Consider the following 7,806-nt stretch of genomic DNA (forward strand, 5'->3'; position numbering starts at 1 on the left):
ATATACCAAGGAGTGGAAGTGCTGGGTTTTACGGCAGTTCTATTTTAGTTTTTTGAGAAACCTCCATAATGTTTTCCACAGTGGCTACCCCAATTTACATTACAAAGTGACAATAATCAAGAAAGTATGGTACTGGCACAGAAACAGACACATAGATAAATGGAACAGGATAGAAAGCTCAGAAATAAACCCACACACTTATGGTCAATTAATCTACAACAAAGGAGGCAAGAATATACAATGGAGAAAAGAGTCTCTTCAATAAGTGGTACTGGGGGGCCTCCCTGGTGGCGCAGTGGTTGGGAGTCCGCCTGCCGATGCAGGGGATACGGGTTCGGGGAGAGGCCACAACAGTGAGAGGCCCGTGCACCGCAAAAAAAAAAAAAAAGACAGATAAGTTACTAAACAAATGGATTACTACAGCCAGACACAATAAACAAAAAAAAAAAAAAAAAAAAAAAAAAGTGGTACTGGGAAAACTGGACAGCTACATGTAAAAGAATGAAATTGGAACATTCTCTAATACCATATATACAAATAAACTCAAAATGGATTAAAGATCTAAATTAAGACTGGATACTATAAAACTCCTAGTGGAAAACATGGGCAGAACATTCTTTGACATAAATCACAGCAATATTTTTTGGATTTGTCTCCTAAAGGAAATATAAACAAATATAAACAAATGGGACCTAACTACACATAAAAGCTTTTGCACAGTGAAGGAAACCATTGACAAAATGAAAAGACACCCTACTGAATGGGAGAAAATATTTTCAAATGATATGACCAATAAGGGATTAACAGCCAACATATAAACAGCTCATATTAGCTAAATATACAAAAAACAAACAACCTGATTTAAAAATGGGTAGAAGAACTGAATAGACATTTTTCTAAAGAGGAAATGCAGATGGCCATCAGGCACATGAAAAGATGCTCAACATGGCTAATCATCAGGGAACTGTAAATCAAAACCACAATAAGATATCACTTCGGGGGGACCTTCAAGATGGTGGAGGAGAAAGACGTGGAAATCACCTTCCTCCCCACAAATACATCAAAAATACAGCTACATGTGGAACAACTCCTACAGAATACCTACTGAACATTGGCAGAAGACCTCAGACTTCCCAAAAGGCAAGAAAATCCCCACGTACCTGGGAAGGGCAAAAGAAAAAACAGAGACAAAATAATAGGGACAGAATCTGCACCTCTGGGAGGGAGCTGTGAAGGAGGAAATGTTTCCACACACTAGGAAGCCCCTTCACTGGTGGAGACAGGGGGTGGGCAGGGGGGAAGCTTTTGAGCCATGGAGGAAAGCGCAACAACAGGGGTGCAGAGGGCAAAGTGGAGAGATTCCCACACAGAGGATTGGTGCCAACCAGCACTCACCAGCCCGACAGGCTTGTCTGCTCACCAGCCGGGGTGGGTGGGGGCTGGGAGCTGACACTCTGGCTTCAGAGGTCAGATCCCAGGGAGAGGACTGGGGTTGGCTGAGAGAACACAGCCTGAAGGGGGCTAGTGCACCACAGCTAGCTGGGAGGGAGTCCGAGAAAAACTCTGGACCTGTCTAAGAGGCAAGAGAGCGTTGTTTCAGGGTGTGCCAGAAGAGGGGATTCCTTCCCCATCTGCCCACAGAAGGCACAGCACTACCTAAATGAGCTCCAGAGACAGGCGTGAGCCATGGCTATCATCTCGGATACCAGAGACGGATACCATGAAACTCTAATGTTGCTGCTGCAGCCACCAAGAATCCTGTGTGCAAGCACAGGTCACTTTCCACACCTTCCGGGAGCTGGTGCAACCCAACACTGACAGGGTCCCATGATCCAGGGACAACTTCCCCGGGAGAACACATGGTGCACCTCAGGCTGTTGAAACATCACGCCAGCCTCTGTCTCCACAGGCTTGCCCCGCATTCCAATTATAACTACCATACTCTTCCCTCCCCCTGGCATGAGTGAGCCAGAGCCCCCTAATCAGCTGCTACTTTAACCCTGTCCTGTCGGGGCAGGAACAGAGGCCTGAGGGAGACCTACATGCAGAGGTGGGGCCAAAACCAAAGCTGAACCCCAGCAGCTGTGTGAAGAAGAGAAAGGGAAATCTCTCTATGCAGGCTCAGGAGCAGCAGATTAAATCCCCACAATCAACTTGATGTACCTTGCATCTGTGGAATAGCTCAACAGAAAATGAATCATCCCAAAACTGAGGCAGTGAATTTTGGGAGCAGCTGTAGACTTAGGGTTTGCTCTCTGCAACTGACATGTTTCTGATTATTATGTTTATTTTAGTATAGTTTTTAGTACTTGTTATCATTCGTAGATTTGTTTATTGGTTTGGTTGCTCTCTTCTTTGTTTTGGTATTATTATTAGTTTTTAATTATTATTTTAATAATTTAAATTTCTTTTAATAACTAAAAATATTTTATTATTATTATTTTCTTTCTTTTTTTCTCCCTTTTCTTCTGAGCCGTGTGGCTGACAGGGTCTTGGTGCTCAGGCCTAATGTCAGGGCTGAGCCTCTGAGGTGGGAAAGCCGAGTACAGGACACTGGACCATCAGGGACCTCCCGGTCCCGTGTAATATAAATGGGCAAGAGCTCTCCCAGAAATCTCTGTCTCAACACTAAGGCCCAGATGTACCCAACGGCCAGCAAGCTCCAGTGCAGGATGCCCTGTGCTAAACAACCAGTAAGACAGGAATACAACCCCACCAATCAGCAGAGAGGCTGCCTAAAATCATACTAACTTCACAGAAACCCCAAAACACAATACTGGACATGGCCCTGCCCACCAGAAAGACAAGAACCATCCCAACCCACCAGAACACAGGCACCAGTCCCCTCTACCAGGAAGCGTAAAAAGCTCACTGAATCAAACTTACCCACTGGGGGCAGACACCAAAAAAAATGGGAACTATGAACCAGCAGCCTGCAAAAAGGACACGCCAAACACAGTATGTTAAACAAAATGAGAAGACAGAGAAATATGCAGCAGATGAAGAAGCAAGGTAAAAATCCACCAGACCAAACAAATGAAGAGAAAATAGGCAAGCTACCTGAAAAGAGAATTCAGAGTAATGACATTAAAGATGATCCAAAATCTTAGAAATAGAATGAAGAAAATACAAGAAACGTTTCACAAGGACTTAGAAGAACTAAAGAGCAAACAAACAATGATGAACAACACAATAAATGAAATTTAAAATTCTCTAGAAGGAATCAATAGCAGAATAACTGAGGCAGAAGACTGGAAAAGTGAACTGGAAGACAAAATAGTGGAAATAACTACTGCAGAGCACAATAAAGAAAAAAGAATGAAAAGAACTGACAACATCTCAGAGGTCACAGGGACAACATTAAATGCATCAACATTCGAATTATAGGTGTCCCAAAGAAGAAGAGAAGAGAAAAAGAAAGGGCCTGAGAAAATACTTGAAGAGATTATAGTTGAAAACTTCCCTAACATGGGAAAGGAAATAGTCATGCAAGTCGAGGAAGCCCAGAGTGTCCCATATGGAATAAATCCAAGGAGACACATGCCGAGACACATATTAATCAAACTATCAAAAATTAAATACAAAGAAAAACTATTAAAAGCAGCAAAGGAAAAGCAATAACAAACATACAAGGGAATCCCCATAAGGTTAACAGCTGATCTTTCAACAGAAACTGCAAGCCAGAAGGGAGTGGCAGGACATATTTAAAGTGATGAAAGGGAAAAACCTACAATGAAGAATACTCTACCCAGCAAGGATCTCATTCAGATTTGATGGAGAAATTAAAACTTCTACAGACAAGCAAAAGTTAAGAGAATTCAGCACCACGAAACCAGCTTTACAACAAATGCTAAAGGAACTTCTCTAGGCAGGAAACACAAGAGAAGGAAAAGACCTACAAAAACAAACCCAAAACAATAAAGAAAATGTTAATAGGAACATACATATTGATAATTACTTTAAATGTAAATGGATTAAATGCCCCAAACAAAAGACATAGACTGGCTGAATGGATACAAAAACAAGACCTGTATATATGCTGTCTACAAGAGACCCACTTCAGACCTAGGGACACATACAGACTGAAAGTGAAAGGATGGAAAAAGATATTCCAGGCAAATGGAAATCAAAAGAAAGCTGGAGTAGCAATTTTCATATCAGACAAAATAAACTTTAAAATAAAGACTATTACAAGAGACAAAGAAGGACACTACACAACAATAAAGGGACCAATCCAAGAAGAATATATAACAATGGTAAATATTTATGTACCCAAAATAGGAGGACCTCAATACATAAGGCAAATACTAACAGTCTTAAAAGGGGGAATAAACAGGAACAGTAGGGGATAGAGGTAAGGGACTTTAACACCTCAATTTCACCAATGGACATATCATCCAAAATGAAAATAAATAAGGAAACAGAAGCTTAAAATGACACATTAAACAAGATGGACTTAATTGATACTTATAGGACATTCCACCCAAAAACAACAGAATAAACTTTCTTCTCTAAGTGCTCATGGAACATTCTCCGAGATAGATCACATCGTGGGTCACAAATCAAGCTTCAGTAAAGTTAAGAAAATTGAAATCATATCAAGCATCTTTTTTGACTACAATGCTATGAGATTAGAAATCAATTACAGGGAAAAAAGTAAAAAACGCAAACACAACGAAGCTAAACAATACGTTACTAAATAACCAAGAGATCACTGAAGAAATCAAAGGAGAAATCAGAAAGTACCTAGAAACAAATGACAATGAAAACACAATGACCCAATACCTATGGGATGCAGCAAAAGCAATTCTAAAAGAGAAGTTTATAGCAATACAAGCCTACCTCAAGAAACAAGAAACATCTCAAGTAAACAACCTAACCTTACATCTAAAGCAATTAGAGAAAGAAGAACAACAACAACAACAAAAAAACAAAGCTAGCAAAAGGAAAGAAATTATAAAGATCAGATCAGAAATAAATGAAAAAGAAATGAAGGAAACAATAACAAAGATCAATAAAACTATGAGTTGGTTCTTTGAGAAGATAAACAAAATTGATAAACCATTAGCCAGCCTCATCAAGAAGAAAAAGAAGATTCAAATCAACAGAAGTAGAAATGAAAAAGAAGTAACAAGTGACACTTCAGAAATACAAAGGATCAAGAGAGATTACAATAAGCAACTATAAGCCAATAATATGGACAACCTGGAAGAAATGGACAGATTCTTAGAAAAGCACAACCCTCTGAGACTGAACCAGAAAGAAATAGAGAATATAAAGAGACCAATCACAAGCACTAAATGGAAACTGTGATTAAAAACCTTCCAACAAACAAAAGTCCAGGACCAGATGGCTTCTAGGTAAATTCTATCAAATACTTAGAGAAGACCCAACACCTATTCTTTTCAAATTCTTCCAAAATATAGCAAAGGGAGGAACACTCCCAAAATCATTCTATGAGGCCATCACCACCCTGATACCAAAACCAGAGAAATGTGACAAAAAAAGAAAACTACTGGCTAATACCACTGATAAACATAGATGCAAAAATCCTCAATAAAATACTAGCAAACAGAATCCAACAGCACATTATAAGGATCATACACCATGATCAAGTGGGGTTTATCCCAGGAATGCAAGGATTCTTCAGTATATGCAAATCAATCAATGTGATCTACCATATTAACAAATTGAAGGATAAAAACCATATGATCATCTCAGTAGATGTAGAAAAAGCTTTTGACAAAATTCAACGCCCATTTATGATAAAAACTCTCCAGAAAGTAGGCATAGAGGAAAACTACCACACACACACACAAAAAAGCCATATATAACAAGCCCATAGCCAACATCGTTCTCTAAGATCCGGAACAAGAGAAGGTTGCCCACTCTCACCACTATTATTCAACATAGTTTTGGAACTTTTAGCCACTGCTAGGAATCAGAAAAGAAAAAGGAATCCAAATTGGAAAAGAAGTAAAACTGTCACTGTTTGAAGGTGACATGATACTAAACACAGAGAATCCTAAAGATGCTACCAGAAGACTACTAGAGCTAATCAATGAATTTGGTACAGTAGCAGAATATAAAATTAATGCACAGAAATCTCTTTCATTCTTATACACTGATGATGAAAAATCTGAAAGAAAAATTAAGGAAATACTCCCATTTACCACTGCAACAAAAAGAATAAAATTCCTAGGAATAAACCTACTGAAGGAGACAAAAGACCTGTATGCAGAAAACTATAAGACACAGATGAAAGCAATTAAAGATGATACAAAGGATGGAGAGATATACCATGTTCTTGGATTGGAAGAATCAACATTGTGAAAATGACTCTACTACCCAAAGCAATCTACACATTCAATGAAATCCTTATCAGACTACCAATGGCATTTTTCACAGAACTAGAACAAGAAATTTCACAATTTGTATGGAAACACAAAATACCCATAATAGCCAAAGCAATCTTGAGAAAGAAAAATGGAGGTGGAGGAATCAGGTTCCCTGACTTCAGACTATAATACAAAGCTACAGTAATCAAGACAGTATGGTACGGGCACAAAAGCAGAAATATAGACCAATGGAACAGGATAGAAAATCCAGAGATAAACCCATGCACATATGGTCATCTTATTTTTGATAATGGAGGCAAGAGTATACAGTGGAGAAAAGACAGTCTCTTCAATAAGTGGTGCTGGGAAAACTGGACAGCTACATGTAAAAGAATGAAATTAGAACACTCCCTGACACCATACACAAAAATAAACTCAAAATGGATTAAAGACCTAAATTTAAGGCCAGACAGTATAAAACTCTTAGAGGAAAATATAGGAAGAACACTCTAACATAAATCACAGCAAGATCCTTTTTGACCCACCTCTTAGAGAAATGGAAATAAAAACAAAAACAACCCAAATGTGACCTAATGAAACTTAAAAGCTTTTGCACAGCAAAGGAAACCATAAATAAAACGAAAAGACAACCCTCAGAATGGGAGAAAATATTTGTAAACAAAGAAACTGACAAAGGATTAATCTCTAAAATATACAAGCTGCACATGCAGCTCAATATCAAAAAAATAAACAACCCAATCCAAAAATGGGCAGAAGACCTAAATAGACATTTCTTCAAAGAAGATATACAGATTGTCAACAAACACATGAAAGGATGCTCAATATCACTGATCATTAGAGAAATGCAAATCAAAACTACAATGAGGTATCACCTCACACCAATCAGAATGGCCATCATCAAAAAATCTACAAACAATAAATGCTGGAGAGGGTGTGGAGAAAAGGGAACCATCTTGCACTGTTGGTGGGAATGTAAATTGATACAGTCACTATGTAGAACAGTATGGAGCTTCCTTAAAAAACTAAAAATAGAACTACCATATGACCCAGCAATCCCACTACAGGGTATGTACCCTGAGAAAACCATAATTCAAAAAGAGTCATGTACCACAATGTTCATTGAAGCACTATTTACAGTAGCCAGGACATGGAAGCAACCTACGCGTCCATCGACAGATGAATGGATAAAGAAGATGTGGCACACATATACAATGCAATATTACTCAGCCATAAAAAGAAATGAAATTGAGTTATTTGTAGTGAGGTGGATGGACCTAGAGTCTGTCATACAGAGTGAAGTAAGAAAGAAAATCAAACACTGTATGCTAACACATATATATGGAATCTAAAAAAGAAAAAATTTGTTCTGATGAACCTAGGGACAGGACAGGAATAAAGATGCAGACGTAGACAATGGACTTGAGGACCATTGAGGGAGGGGAAAGAG

Source organism: Lipotes vexillifer, unplaced genomic scaffold (genome assembly GCF_000442215.2).
Source record: "Lipotes vexillifer unplaced genomic scaffold, Lipotes_vexillifer_v1.1 scaffold1132, whole genome shotgun sequence".
Classification (NCBI taxonomy): Eukaryota; Metazoa; Chordata; class Mammalia; order Artiodactyla; family Lipotidae; genus Lipotes; species Lipotes vexillifer.